This window comes from Zonotrichia albicollis, chromosome 3 (genome assembly GCF_047830755.1).
Source record: "Zonotrichia albicollis isolate bZonAlb1 chromosome 3, bZonAlb1.hap1, whole genome shotgun sequence".
NCBI classification, from domain to species: Eukaryota; Metazoa; Chordata; class Aves; order Passeriformes; family Passerellidae; genus Zonotrichia; species Zonotrichia albicollis.
Window position 1 is genome coordinate 8,583,261 of NC_133821.1, and position 15,291 is coordinate 8,598,551.

The 15,291-nt window shown below is 42.1% G+C and overlaps 1 long non-coding RNA gene across 1 annotated transcript in view; it reads right to left on the minus strand.

Annotated features, from left to right (window-relative positions):
* LOC141728447 (uncharacterized) overlaps positions 1-15,291 on the minus strand; it is a 192,298-nt gene that overhangs the window by 159,981 nt on the left and 17,026 nt on the right. Inside the window, exons 2-3 of the long non-coding RNA XR_012579349.1 lie at positions 3,359-3,532; positions 2,324-2,390 (exon numbers count right to left, since the gene is read on the minus strand). This is a non-coding gene — a long non-coding RNA (uncharacterized LOC141728447). The remainder of the gene's footprint in view (positions 1-2,323; positions 2,391-3,358; positions 3,533-15,291) is intronic.

Genomic DNA, 15,291 nt, shown 5'->3' on the forward strand with positions numbered 1-15,291 from the left:
CCACTCTGAAGCGGTCTCTCCAGGGACTTGCCCACCTGTCCAAGGCGGTGACAATGAGACACATGTGATCACAGGCATCTCTGGGGACTTCTGGAAAGACTTCCTAAGGACTCAGAATGAGGTTATTACAAACCCCATCCTGAAATTGCCTCACATCTCCGTAAATATCCTGGGTCAGACTGGATTGAAGCGTGGATTCTAGTACTCGGTGCCCGTGAATATACATGTACTTGTCATACAAGTTCCATTTATCTGAGACCAAAGGTAGCCTCAGCAACTCTGAATTCTCCCTCTTTCCTAACCCTTCACTCCTTCTACCCCTGCCCCTCACCACAGAGAGACCAGAAAAGCTAAGGCAATAGAGATCTCTGGAAACAGCTGATATGTTGGTGCATTAGTGGGTGAAGCTATGTGTCGTGCATATAGTGACTTAAAAGCCAGGAGAATTAATTATTCTTGCTTCTCATGACATCTTGAAGGAAAGCCTGGATTCAGAATTAGGTCTGCTCAGTACTTAACTTTGTTGTAAGTGACTGCCTGACCAGTGAGTAGGATAAATGATGCCACTGGGACTGAAATGTATCTTAAAATGAATCATTTTCTTAATGGTTGTACTGGAAAAGGACGGGTTTAAATACAAATTTAAGGGCATTTTCTGCTTCAAGGCTTGTGGGATTGAAGATCCCATCAAAGAGAGATTCTAAGGAAGACAGACCAACACTGTGTCACCAATGTTTTAAAATCACAGGCATTATAAACCTAATTTATTTTCTATCCTATATCCTGTAACCAAGCTCAACTGGTAAACACAACTAACCTCTATGCTATAAATTTTTCAGGAAAGGGATGACTTTTGTTTGGCACTTACTGGCATTTAATACAACATGAACAAGTCTAGAACTGGCGTAACTGTGCTCTAATGATATTTGAATGAAAATAATTGTCGTTTTAAAAAAACCCTTAGCTTAAAGTTCTGGTTCATAGGCCTGAAATAATTATTTTATTGGCCCGTTTAAAAGCATGCCTTTTCAAACAAGGCAAAACCTCTACCACTTCTATAAGGAGATTCCTAATTTATATTGTGAATCTCTTTGACAAGAGGAAAATCCCAAATCAGGTTACTCTTCAACCTGAACTAATAAATCCTGCATTGACATGAGTTCTTTTTTCAGCGCTTCATTTTCAAGGAGTCATGTGGTTTTTTAATAATCAGTCTCGTTGTTTCCTCTTCATCCTATTCAACAGGCAGTGATAACTGCAAAAGCATCTCAGGCTAGTGACAGCAGCTCAGATGCAGCACTGAGAAATATCTCTGTGAAATCAGCTTTAATGAGATATCAAAATCTCACATCTGCAAGTCTTGGCGGCCGGACAGTGCTTTGGAAAGCAAAGCTGGTTTCCCTAGCCCAGATTAGTCAACACCAGGTTCCTTGGTCTAACATTTCACTAAATATTTTCCCACAAATGTCCGAGTGCATTTTGAAGGGCGTAGCTGACAACATAAACGTGCCCTAAGGTGAAAATCCCGAAACATTTCCCTGGGTGATCTTTGTGTCTGGACATTACCAGTGCAGATGTCTGTAATCAAGAGATCTCTATGGACCCGCTAATTATTCCCTGGGCTTTTCCACTGGCAGGAAAAATCCCATTTGTCCCAGCTTGTTTGCAGAACTGCTTCCATTTCCACTGTGGTGGCATTAATTAGCAAAAACCTGTGAAAATTGTTGGAGTTTATAGGTTCAAAAAAGCCCCACTAAGCATTGCTCCCGAATATTCCTATAAATTCAGCCATGGCAACAAGTCCTGAAGGCCCAGCTTTCTCAGTTGGAGCAATTTTTCATGCTTGTAGCAATAAGTGGGAAATAATGGGGGTCTCAGATTCCCATTAGGAAAGTTGCTTCTGTGACCTCTTCATGCAGATGGATGGTGAATTTCTCAGATAATAAATCAAAGTTTCCTGATGGTGCAGTGGCATCTCTTGCTGAGGCCCGTAGAGCTGCTGGCTGCCTTCTATTCAAAGGCAGCAGGCCTCTGCCCAGCAGGAAGCTTTCCCTACAAATCCTTCCCTCACCATCAGGAGATGGTAGGGCCTCTATAAACTGCCCAGGCATTTTGGGGAACAGCCAGCACCCTGCTGGGAAATGGACACTTTTCAACTTCATTGACATCTGTCACACATACAAAGAATAGAAAGCCATCAGGAAAAAAGCCACATTATGACTTTCCCATCAGCAGGGCCAGTTAAGGCTTTGTCCTTAAAAGGTATTTAAAAGGTTCATCAGAGCTACCTTGCTTAATTGTATATTTAGGAAAAGAATCTTACCTTTGGGTTTTAAGGACCATGGAATGTTCCTCTGCTTCTTGATACTTTTTGCATTAGGCTAACTTTCCTGTAGAAATTATGAACCAAAAATAAAAAAACCAGCACCCAAAAAAAAAAACCCACAGAAAAACCCCCCAACCAACTGTGATGCTGGTTTTTCCATGCAGTTTTTATTAACTTTCTTCCGAATAAGTCCCTGCAAGGAAAATGACACCAATTTTTATTATCAGAAGTATATTTATTAAGTGACAGTCTAATTCCCAGAATAGCAATGCATTCATTTTTTTTTGGAGTTACAGCTTTTTTCCCAAATGACCCTAAAATAAGCATGGGAAAGCAGCATTGTAAATACAGTAACGAATTTCAAGTGAATATATTTTTTCCCCTCAATGTATTGCTTATATTAAACACTGTGGGGGGGATAGTGCTGTCAATTATTAACATAAGGATAAAACTTGAAGGTGATGCTCTCTTGCTAACTGAAATAATTTTAAAGTTTCTTGAACATAGGTGGCAAAACTTCAATAGAAATTTTTCCTGCTTTGTGATGGATATAGATAATTAATTTTTCCTTCTTTATGCAAGTATTTCCCTCACAAAGCAATAGAATCCAGTAGGTAAATGCACCTTTAAGGAAAGAGGAATTTTCAGCTGTAGCTTTGACATGTTGCAGGAGCATGGACACACTTTGAACATTTGGTTTCTTCAAAAGCTGATGATGCCTAATGTAAGTGTTTTTATATGGCATTATAATAACTAATGATAAAAAGAATTTTTAATAGCTTTTGCACTTATCCCAGAAGTCAATATAAACGATTCATTGTGGGTTTTCTCTGTTGACTTCAGTGGAGTCAGTGTAATTTATGTAATGGTGGCTGGAAACGGGATTTGGCCAACTGGCTTCAGTCTTTTTACTTGTTCTACCAAGTCGACTCAATTCTACACTGGAGTGATTGAAGTTGGCAGGAGCGGGCTTTATTTTTTGCCAAGATGTTCAGCTTGATGCAAGAGAAGTATGGGAGACAATGTACTTACCCAAATGAAGAGTGGGAGACAAACTCACTGGTCAGGCAGTCACACACATCTGCTCACAACGATGGCCAAGCCCTAGCATCGCACAGGCTCCAGGGGAAAGGGACTGAGCTGCTGGTGGCTGGACAAGAGGAGCAGTGACGGGCTGGGATCATCCCTCACTGCATGGTGACCGTGCTGTAATGGAGGCAATTGGAGATGAGATGAGTAAAGGGTGAGGTGGGTTTAGAAACAGGTCCTGGAGAGGCCCAAGCTGAGCACTAAGCTCCAAGGCAGCTGGTTCCCCAAAGCAGCGTGAGAGCCAAAGTCATACAAATGAGTCACACCTGCTTAAAGCCATTGCAACAGGGCCATGAGGGGCAGCCCTGTAATGGAAAGCAGTCAGGATTCCTCCTTTGGGTGATAGAGTTTTAACAGCCTTTTTTCTACAGGCTGAGCCTGACTGAGCAAACCTAGCAGCAATGGCAAACTTAGCAGGCTTCAAAATCTGGGTGGAAAGCACTATCAGATTCTGTCGGACAGAAAACATACTTTTCGTGAAGAAAACTTCTTTGTTAAAAATTAACCTGCTGCAAGTGTTTAAAAGTCTAGCTCATTCTGAACACCTTATAACAGAAGTGACTACAACATTCCAGAAATTGGTCTCCATTGAGTCAGGAGTTCAACAGTTAAATACCTTTAAAGGTCCAAAGTTTAATGATGTGGACTCCAGAACGGCTCTTTTAAACTGCCTAATTCTTCTAAAGCATGTAATTTTTTTATGGCAAATGGACTTTTCTGAAATGAAGCTGCAGATTTCCTCTTTCCCATCATGATTTCATGAGCTGCTCAGAGGATGAGCTCAGTGCAGATCCCCGTTCTGGGTGTCTGGAACAGGCAAGAGGCTGATGGAGCCCAGTTTGCCACCGCCAGTCCCAGCTGCGCTCAGAGCTCGAGCGGGGAGCACAGCACAGCCCAGTCAAGTGTTTCAGTGCACACTTCATGTTCTGAGATTCAAACCCTGAAAACAAAGCCAAAGAGACTCTTTGGATGCTTAAAAATACCCACGGCCGCAAGCATGTAGATGGAAGAGCCTGAAGTACTCCCTGGTTTCCCGGTGTAAAGACAAAGACATAAAATTACAGAATTAAGCCAAAGGCAACGCTGAAGGCAGTCAGTGAACTTCCCAGAGATATTCCATACAAAACATTAAAAATTTCAATGCTTTTTATAGATTCTACTATGAAAAAGGCAAATGGTCTGAAACAATATGAAAAATATCTTTCTATTTTTGAACAAGTTTAAATAGTGCAAAACTGAGATTTTTCAAAGTACTATTTCATTTTCTGTTCAATTTCTGGGACCTGTCAAATAAACTATTGTCCTTCTCCTTTTCTCAGGCTGTATCTTTCTCTGAACAGCTGCACATACATAGTTCTATGTATAGGGAATTTTATCACTGAGATTTTAAACAATTGAGATATTCTGGAATACAAATGCTCTAGAAGTCTCCTTAACAATCTGCAAGTATTCATACACAGCAGAGAAGCACATTTAATACTGACAATCAGTGCACAGCTAAAGGCAAGCATCAGAAATTCTGAAACATGGGCACTTCTGGTTTTTACTCTTACATCATCAGGTTCTCTTTTGAGCAGTATAATACAGCTCCAGAAATAATCTGACACTGTTGTTTCCCTGTGACCTGTATATAAGAAGCTGCTGTCCTTGTCTTGTCTATTGTCTTATTTCATGGAGGGTGTTCTGGGCTCCTCTTTCCTTTAGGAAAATGCTACAGAATGCTGGGCATGCCTGACTGTCATTCAGGCACATTTCAAAGCTAAGGGATGTCTCTCCTCTCTCTGGATGAAATAATTTCTCCCATGTAAATATATTTAACATTTTAACACTCCTGTTGCACAAGAAAAAGTCTGGCAATCTTTTCCCCAGGATTTTCTGACGAACATGTGATTAGTCCAGTGCTGTAAAGAGGAAAATTCCTTCATCCTCTGACACTGGTGCATGGCAGTCACTGCAGAAGATAAGCTAATGACCCAAGATTTGCAAGGGGACTGCCCCATGCTGTGACTTTCAGCTTTGCAAAGGCCACACGGAAGGTTTCATTTGTCTCATTAACTTTCCCACTGTACCAATCAGAGGTTTATTAGAGAGTATTTTTCTCTTTTAACTTTTACAGTCCATATACCTCGGCAGGAGCCTGGGCACGCTGACCCAGGACGCCCCTTCCAGTCCTGGCTTCCTATGAGATGCTGGAAAACAAATCACAAAGGTCCAGAGCAGTATTTTTACAAACTCTAAATGAGATGAAGCACAACAATGGAACATATGATTGCACCAGCAACCTTCAAGGTAATATGACAGACACAAACCATATTGTGCTGTATATAAACTATACAAACATTTCCACTTGATTTCCTAAGGAAATGAGGCTTATGCAGTCATGCCTTCTGTCTGTTCATGTCTGCCCCTAATAACATTCAAACCCACTGCCACATGTCACTGCAAGTTGTCAGGGGAGAAGTAAAAGATTTGGAGATAATTATGTTCCCCCAGCTCTTGTCATTGCACAGAGGAAAGAGACCTAAATTAGTGCCCCCAGCTGAGGAGAACCTCCTTGAAGGAGTGGGATCAATGGTTCCTTGTCCAGTCAGTACAAACAGCTTATTTCCAGCCTTCCAATCTGCCTGCACGGGGCTCCACAGCAGATGCAGCAGGAGCTGCATTTTGCCCTTCTGCTCGTGAGTGGTCCTGGGATCTGGGGTCTCCTGAAGGACCCTGCAAGGTGCATGGAGACCCAGGACATGGTTCCATAGCAAACTCAATTTTGATTACTCCTGGAACAGCCCTTACAATTTTCCCACAAAATGAACACAATAGTTTTGGATTTTAATTCTTTGGCTGGGCAATTTCTGCTCTGTTCGTTCTTCCAGTGGCCTCAAAGGGCAGGAATCCAGCACACAGGCACTCAAGAACACTTGGTCGTACTAGTGGCTACATTGTTTATCTGAGATGGAGAAATGTTTTACTGGGCTCAGGATCCCCTCAGACCTTCTAGAGACTCTTCTAGAGAGGCCATGTCTCACTGTCCTAACCTTCCAGTAATGTATTAAACCACAGGAGTCCCTGCTGACATGCAAGGTTTGCTCTTTCTCACACTGAAGTTCATTCTACCTCATGTGATTCTTTGCTTGAGGGTGTCCTTTGGAACCAGTTCATCCTCCACAGTTCCCTTCCTTGCCCCCACCCCCCAGCACCTTTTCTTTCTGTTGCCAGATCACAGACACTAATCCTGCCCAGCTCAGAGGCATTCTGAGACACCTGTTAAAGTCATGATAAGTGGAAGGCAGCATGAGAACACATTCCTTGAAGCTGTGCTGCCGACATGCATCATATGGAAAATCTTCCTGAAAATGTCTGACTTCAGCATCCTGTGGAGCATTCTAAATCCTGTCACTGTACTTTGGGGGGGAAAAAACCCAAACCCTAAGTATTTTAAAACAATACATCTGGGTGCAAGAAAAATCACCCTGAAAAAAAGAACTAGCTCTCTGAAAAACATTTGACATGGTTTCCAAGCCACTGAGCATGTCAAGTGGAGCAGGTAGTGCAGCAACCAGAGATCTGAGCAGAAAAAAAAAGAAAACTTCAATCCAAATGTACTGAAGTACAATACTTATGGATCCAGCAAGGTCTGACCTTTTAAGTAAACAGCTATTAAGTATTTACACACAGGGAGGAAGAGGAGATTCATTGCTTGTGAGATAAACAGAATACTCATTCCAAGGCAGGGAGTCTTTTAAAAGTCAGATCAATTCAGTCAATAAATTAATGACTGCAATGCTTTACACACTTGGGATAGAAAGCTTCCTCCCCTGCCAAGTTATCTGACTTTTTTTTGGGGGAATTATTATGTGCATAAAGCATTTCTAGAGACTGTGATTTTGAAAAAGATTTACACTTTCATTCTTTGCTGAAAGAGAGTTATTTCCTGGGGACGTAGTCCTATTTTTGAAGGATTCACCAGCAGACCTTATTTTTAGCAACTAGTTAACCATTCTGCCAACAGAGCATTATTCTTAAGAATTAATGAATGAATACTGTTGTTAAAATATCTTTTTCAAGAAGGATCCAGCTATACTGAAACTGCAGTCAGGGCAACTGAGCAAACAACACAACATCCTCCAAACCCACTATTCTAACTCAGCTGGGCGCTGCTGTCGCAGTCAGCCTGTTTATTTGCATGGCTATGAATTGTGAGAATTGAGCTTTTTTCCTTTTAATGAGGTATTGATTTTAGAAAATCACTCAAGACAGAAAATCCATACATTAACAGGCTGGCTTCACTGGCCAAGACGTGTTATTTCATAGCACTTCTGAGAAAATTCAATGCATGAAGTCCTTTCAGCCACTGCAGACAGGACAGATCGATGTGGCTCTGAGACACAGATCAAGGCTTTAGGGACTGATCCACACAGAAATACCTGGGAGACTCCTCCCTCGGAGGGATTAAGCCATTCTTCACGATGACAAAGGTCTGAGATCCAGAACTTGAGGGTGAAGTTGGTCTCCTGTTTATTGTACACAGGATTTTTATGGATTTCCAGCAGACTTTCTTGAATAAGGAATTCCAGGCCTCACAAACTGAGAGCTTGTGAGACTGTAAAGGAATATACTCTTAAACTCAAGAGAAGTGCTTTTGAAGGGGAAAAAGGAGAAAACAAACAAGATGCCAGAAAAGAAATCCCTTAAAACAACTGAAGCACACAAGCTGTATTCCCAGTTCAGGAAAGCATCCCTAAAGAGAATAGGAGTTTATGCACACAGTTGCACATTGTCCATAAAAAGGACAAATTTCAGTATGTGTTAACCTGTGGTCAGAGTCTAGACAGTCAGCCTTCTACAAAATAAATGCGTCCAAGTACATTTAGAGACTATTCTTGAATTTAGGAATTCCAATGGAAACAAAGCTCAAAAGAAAGATTTTTTTTGTTGGTGTTCACTTTTTTAAAATACACTCCCCACTCAAAAAAAGAGTATTAGTTAAGCATAAAATAAGCTTCTACTAGGTGCTAGAGGTATTCACCTTCCTTGTGACTTGTTAACTGACAAATATTTCCAAGTTAAACATTGATTTTTCCTTGCTTTGTTTCACTCCTGTCTTGAGCAGTCCCTCGGGCTGTGGGATTACAGAAGGAGCACACACACAGAGCCCTCATTTCATGTTTCATGGACTTGGGAGCCATTAGGCCTTTCCTCAGCAAAGCTGCAACAGCCCACTCAGAGAGCATCTCTGGAGAGTGCTTGGACACTGCAGTGGTTAAAGCTGGCAGAGGTGGTGAGATCTGGCCAGCTATCTGGCAGGAAATAGTTCTGCAGAGATAAATGAGTGCAATTCTATGGCATGCAAAATACATATGGTCATAATAGATAGTCTTAAGTCTCCCTCTCCTCTAAATTCCATTAATTCAGTGAAGTTTCCTTGGTAAGTGAAGGAGCAACTTTTGATAGGACCCAGATCCATTTGCATCTTCACTAAATTTCTGCTGTACCTCTTGAACTCAATACTGTCCCAACTTTAGACTAACTTTGCTGTGATTTACTCATTTTCATTTAGGAAAGCAACCACAGAAATTAATAAAATAAGTACTATTTGTCTTACGAAAAACATTTAAAAAGTTAAATGTCAGTGCAGTAGACAAAGCCCAGAACAAAAATCCTCTGAATTTTGGGTCTGCTTTGCTACCTGCTCCCAGGAGCTGAGATATTCACTTCATTTTTTTCTGACTTGTTTTTTTTTTTTCTTAGCAGTAGTAAAAAAGCTGTTTGCTTGCTTTTCTCTCAAGCATATTATAAAAACTGGTTATTTTGTACTTGTTTTATGTATTTGGTTTAATCAAATTTAACCAGGCCCTCATCCAACAAAGTTTCTAAGCATATATTCCACACATGACCACAACTTTTGTAAGAACAGAACACCTTGAACCTGACCTTCACAACTATGATTTTTTTGTCTTGCTTTCTGTGCACTCCCTGAGGTTTCCCAGTACATGTAGGGTTTTTTGGTAAAATGGATTTCCTCTTCTACACTTGCAATGAAACCACCTCTAAGAGCAATCCTACCCTTCAGCTTGGCTTCTCTGGGTAGAGAGAAAACTGCACCAGTGAATGCAGGGAGAGAAAAGCTTGCTGGGAGAGATGTACGGGAGATGAGCAGGGTTTTGTGATTCTTCTTCAATGAGAAGAGTAAGAGAGCAGCAGAATCATAGAACAATTTGGTTGGAGGACCTTAAAGATGACCCAGCTTGAACCCCCTTGCCATGGGCAGGGAGACCTTCCAGGAGGGCAGGCTGCTCAAAGCCCCATCCAGCCTGGCCTCAAACACATCCAGGGATGGGGCAGCCACAATGCTAACAAAGACAATATTCTGGGGGAAGAAAGGAGGAGTTAAAAATCCCACCAAAGTCAAAGCCCTTCAGAAAGACAAAGGAGTGATAAGCTAAAGCAGCAATTCTCCTTCCCAGCTAACAGGATCATGTTCTCCTTCCAGGGAATGTCTGATTCTGAAGCCAAAGATGATTTGTATAGTTTGGTTAACCAAGGCAGGGGAGGCAGACTATTAAATGTGCAGAAGTACTGTGTTGAACCAGGACAGAGAAAAAAAGATGGAAATATTCTGTTATTGATTGGCAGCTGAAAACCCAAGCTGGTATGAGGGTTAAGCTGATACTGTACTGTAGGGGTGGAGGAAGAGACAAAGAAATACTATTAGAAGATTTAGGAATAACCCAACTAGGACTTGCCAAGAAAAGGAAACCACTTTATCCAAAGGGAAACTTCGGGCGCAGGGACAGTTCTGACAGATATAAGAGACAACATACTGATAAAGAGAGACCAGCAACAAGAACATCAGAGTCAGTGAAAACAAGACACCGTTTGGGAACAAGAGAAGCCAAGACAACATCTGGTATTTGGGAAAAGATACCAGAACTGCAAAGGCTCACATCATTTTGGCATTTGCAAGCTCTTGAAGGGAGGTACTGGAGAAAGCCAGTACAAAGTCAATGGCCACTGCACAACAAGGCTGGAGAGGTCATAGGACGTGAGAATGCTGCTGAGGACCCACTGGTGCCTGAGAAAATCGCAGTTTCTGCATGGCAGAAGACTGGAGGCACCTTTGCTTTTACATGTTTCTCTGGGATGATATTCCTCTGCCAAAACTTGCAAGGTTGTATCTATCTCAAGTTCACGGTGGATGAGGTAAGGCTCTGCTCACTCTGATGTAATCTGAAATAAATGGGATGGACAAGGGATCAGATTAAAGAAGTGGGTCAGGTCTGCTGCTGGCGCTGCTCCACTGACGTCAATGGAACTAAGCTGATTTACACCAGCTGAGTATCTGTCCTGGAGGTTTCCATGAATTTAGATAAAATAAATAAAAATGCACATTAAAAGCTCCCCTTGGTAGATCCCAAGTCCAAACGCCTCATCCCCAAATAGAGTAAATAAATTACAAGAAAGCAGTTACTGTAGACATCACTAGTAACAAGTCAACAATGAGCAGAATAAAGGTCAGGCCACCCGAAATCTTTAATTGCTCCTTACACCACTGAGTGAGAGAGAAACTGATAATTCAGCACAAAATCACCTTAACTCTCACCCTAAACAAATATCTTAGCAGTAACTGTTCCTGGAATGAACAGGTGCTCTCCTTTGCCTCATAAAACATTAACTTTCATCCCCATCAGGCAACTGAGGCTACAAAATCAAGTTTAGCTTCAGTGCAGAACTGGCTCATACCTTTATTGCTGAAGAAAATCAGTGTTCGTGTTCTACAGACAGGAACGCAAACACTTTCTGAAAACAAACCTAAATGCACAGATAAACTTCCAGGTGTTCCTCAGACTTATGTTCACACCCCCACGTCCTTATCCTAACTCAAATATAATTTCCTTTGGAAAATGTCTTTATAATTGCTGTTCTTCCAAATAATACTTTGGAAATGTTGCAGGCAGACAACATGTGTGCATTGGCAACACTTTGTAACTTTGTCCCCAAGGAGGAAATATTTAGCTGTTGGTAGTGTAAAACCACCCTGAGAAATGGAAAATCAGCTGTATTATAATGAAATTATAAATCATACAAGTTTTTGCATCCAGGAAAAACAGGCTGTATCCTCAGACTGTTGGACATCACCAGTGTTGTCCTGTGGAAATTACATCGCTTTGCTATTCACTCCAAGTGAGTGTTTGCTTTGGTGCATTTATCACACCAAGAAATAAACCATACCTCAGTTATTTCGGGAGAGTGACCTAGGCAGGCGGGATCTCAGACAAGTTTAGAAATACTTGTGTTCATGGATGACCCCCAGCTGTGTGCATTGCACACAGAAGCACTCTAATCTGTGTTTCCAGTTTACTTCAACCTCAGCAGCTCTGAGGTTCTTCTGGTCACACTGTGCTGACTTAAAGCACAGGTGTTTCTGCTGAGGCCTGACAGAGCTGAAGAGTTTTGTCACCTTTTAAAAGTCCATCAGAAATCCTACATTCAAGTAGCAGCCAAATTGACTTGCTGGACATACTAATTCAGTCTGGCATCTCCCAGGCTTCTACTACTTGTGTTTCACACAACAAACTTAGGTGTGATTTACATATGCAATCTCAAAAAAATATATATTTGCTAAGTAGATAGATTTATTCATTGCTTTTTTCTCATGGTAAACTAACTTTTCTTCACTTCTACCATCCAGGCTCAGTTTTGAGGTCTTACTGACACTCCAGCTCCAGCTTTCTGCTGCCTTGGGGCTCAATCCATACCTGCTTTGTGCTGCACAGAGCAGAGTGAGGATGCAAACCTGGCTAGGGTGACTTGCTGGTCTAATCCTTCTTCCTCTACCTGCAGTTATCAAAGCCTTCTATGTCTTTGTGCACTAGAAACCCCTCCTCTCCAAACATCCACCCTGGGAAGTTGTATGCAAATAAACCTTGTGCTGAATCCACGCTGCCAGCATTCCTAAAATGCTACAGCTAAGCACCGAATTCAACGTCTACCACAGTGGAGGAAAAGTTCAAACACAAAATGACATATCCCCTCCACAGTCTGAATCCCAATAAGTAATTTCCTTTTCCCAGTGTAGCACAGATTCTCAATAGATAGGGAACAGCAGGCAGAAACTTTGCCCGTTTTTATTTTATTTTTTTATAACCCGTAAAATTTCTTAAAGCAATTGTACACATTGCAGGCTTCCCTTTGATCACTCTTTGCAACAATGACTGCAGGCCCTTGCCTAGGTATGATTCCTCAATCCCAACACATACAATGGAAGTGCCCTGGCTCACAGAAAGCCTTCTCATTAAAGCTCTAATCTGTTCCACTACATTCTTGCAAGACAGAATTATCCAGCTTTAAAGCATGCCTCAATAGTGAGCCGTAATAAGACTGATAGAAACAGCTTAAGTAATTGGATTGCTATATGGTATTGAATGTCTGACAACAAAAGATATCAATCTCTATTCTGCTACTGAATCTTTGTTCCAGCAATGAATTCATTTAGTAATGCACTTGGAGGCTTGCAGTCCCTGCAGGAGAAATAACAGACTGGGGACACAAAGGCAGGGCCATCTGATGCGCACAGAGAAAGCGACTGTGCCATTCCAAGAAGTTAATTATAGTGAACAAAAGCACAAGACTATGACTTGTTGACCATTACCATAATCACATTACTACAGTCTTCTTCTATTCCCAGCAGCAGAGGGTCTATTCTTCCCTTCCATTTGGCACCGTGCATCATATTTGTGTTTTGTCACCTGAAATGTATTGTTGAACAGACCTCCCTCTAAAGACAGCTGGAAATGTCATGCTGTTTCTTTTACTATTTATTCTTTGGAGGCTGATTTACAAGTGCCCTAAGTTGATTACTTTGGGGGTTTTTTTTAACTTTGAGCAAAGACAAAGGCTCCCAAGATTTTCTGCAAATGAAAATTTCTAAGAATGTTTTTCCTATGAAACCTTGTGCTTGTGACACGCAACACTTGTGTGATTTGTGCAAGAAACACAGCAGACACAGTAGAACAATTCATGACGTACTGTCTACAGCCTCAACACTTCTGGAGCTGAACATATCCCACGCTCCCCTATAAAGTAAAAGAGGGTAGATTTAGACTGGATGAAAAGAAGACATTTTTTACAGTGAGGGTGGTAAAATACTGGCACATTTTGTCCTGAGGAGCTGTGCTTGGCCCTCCCTGGGAACATTCAAGGTGAGGCTGGAGGGGGCTTTGAGCAACCTGATCTGGTTGAAGATGTCCCTGCTCCTTGCAAGGGGGTTTGACTGTGTGGCCTTTACGATTCCCCCTCACCCAAATCATTCTATGATACTGAACAATTTAACAAACCCTGATTTACCCCACAGTAAGGTCCTGTCTGATAACATCTAACAAATCCTTTGCTGCAGACAAAAGCAAGCTCTAAGGCTTGATGACTTGACAGGAATGGCACTGGGACCCAGTGTTTCCATATCTCTTACACACACTGCCAAACCCAGCAGCTGGAGTACCTTGAATTGAGGGGGCTTGGTGGAACCTTGCTTCGTGCCTGAGAAAACCCTCAGCATTTAACTCCATGTGCCAGGGGGAACATTTTTAACTGGTGTACATCAGCCTAGCACAAAACTAATATACCTGGTTCCAATAAGACACACATTTCATACAACATACAACCAAAATAAAATGCAACTAGCGCTCTTCTTCAAAGTAGCTAAAATGGCACAGCAAATTAATTTCCAAGCATTTAAAACCATTCAAATGCTGCTGTGCCAAATGCTGCATGAATTTCTTTCTTAGCACTACAATCAGCTTTAAAAGAGCAGTAAGTACTTCCCAGTTTGGAATACAGGGAGAAATTGGATTATTTGCAGTGGAAAAGACCAGAGCAGTGTCCATTCCTCCTAGATTTTCTCCCAGAGACAAAATTTTCAAGTGAACTCCAAGAAAATGGAAAAAAAAAACCAACAGAAATATGGGAGAATATCAGGATCACCAACATTCTCTGGCATTCAACTACTGGACAGGGAAAAAATGGTTAAGTAGCAGGAACCTGCCTGCAATCCATAATGGATTAATGCACAAATGGCTCAAATTCTCTGTTATTTAACTTAAGTATCATAAATTAGCAGGACACCTTTTAACTAGGCAGCCAGGGAATGGAGAGTGCAGTCATAGGAGACACTAAATTGCCAAGAGCGAATTGAACCCTCAAGCCTCAAAAGAAGCTGTAGTGTATCCAAATCCTACCTCACCCGTGGCTGGAACACCTTAGCTGGCCATTCCAGCCCACATCCTGCCTCTGCAGGGCACCACCTCTGCCCCAGCACAGCTCCCACATGAGGACAGGGAGGTTCAGAGAAGCAAGACTCTGCAGACCTCAGCTGACCAGGGTAATTCCTGCTTTGCTAGAATGCGTCTCACCCAAACCAATCCTTTTCACACCCTCAAAAAAAAATCCCCTGTGGACCAGCCAAACCCTGAAAAACTTCAACCAAAGCAGTGCATGCTATAGAGGAGCAGCTGCCCAGCAGAGCCCTGGGGAGCCCACGGGGTGACCACAGGGCGGTGTGATAAAAATCACCCACCGCTGACTGGAATCGCTGTCTGTGGCACAGCCTGACACACCACAGCACATTTCCTGTCACACACAGCCTGTATTCCAGCAACATCCCAGCAACACCAGAAAACCCCAAATACCCATCTTTCCTGGAGCACTCCTCCCCTCCAGAATGCCAGAGCACTGCACGGCCAGCCTTCGGACACGCTAACTGAGGCACCAAGCGGCAGCGCAGCTCACTGGTGAGGTAAATCCACAGAGGGCAGTGGGGTCTCTGCTCACCAGGCCTCTTCTCTTTCAGCTGGGAATCCACAAATCCCAAAAAAGCTTTGTTTCAG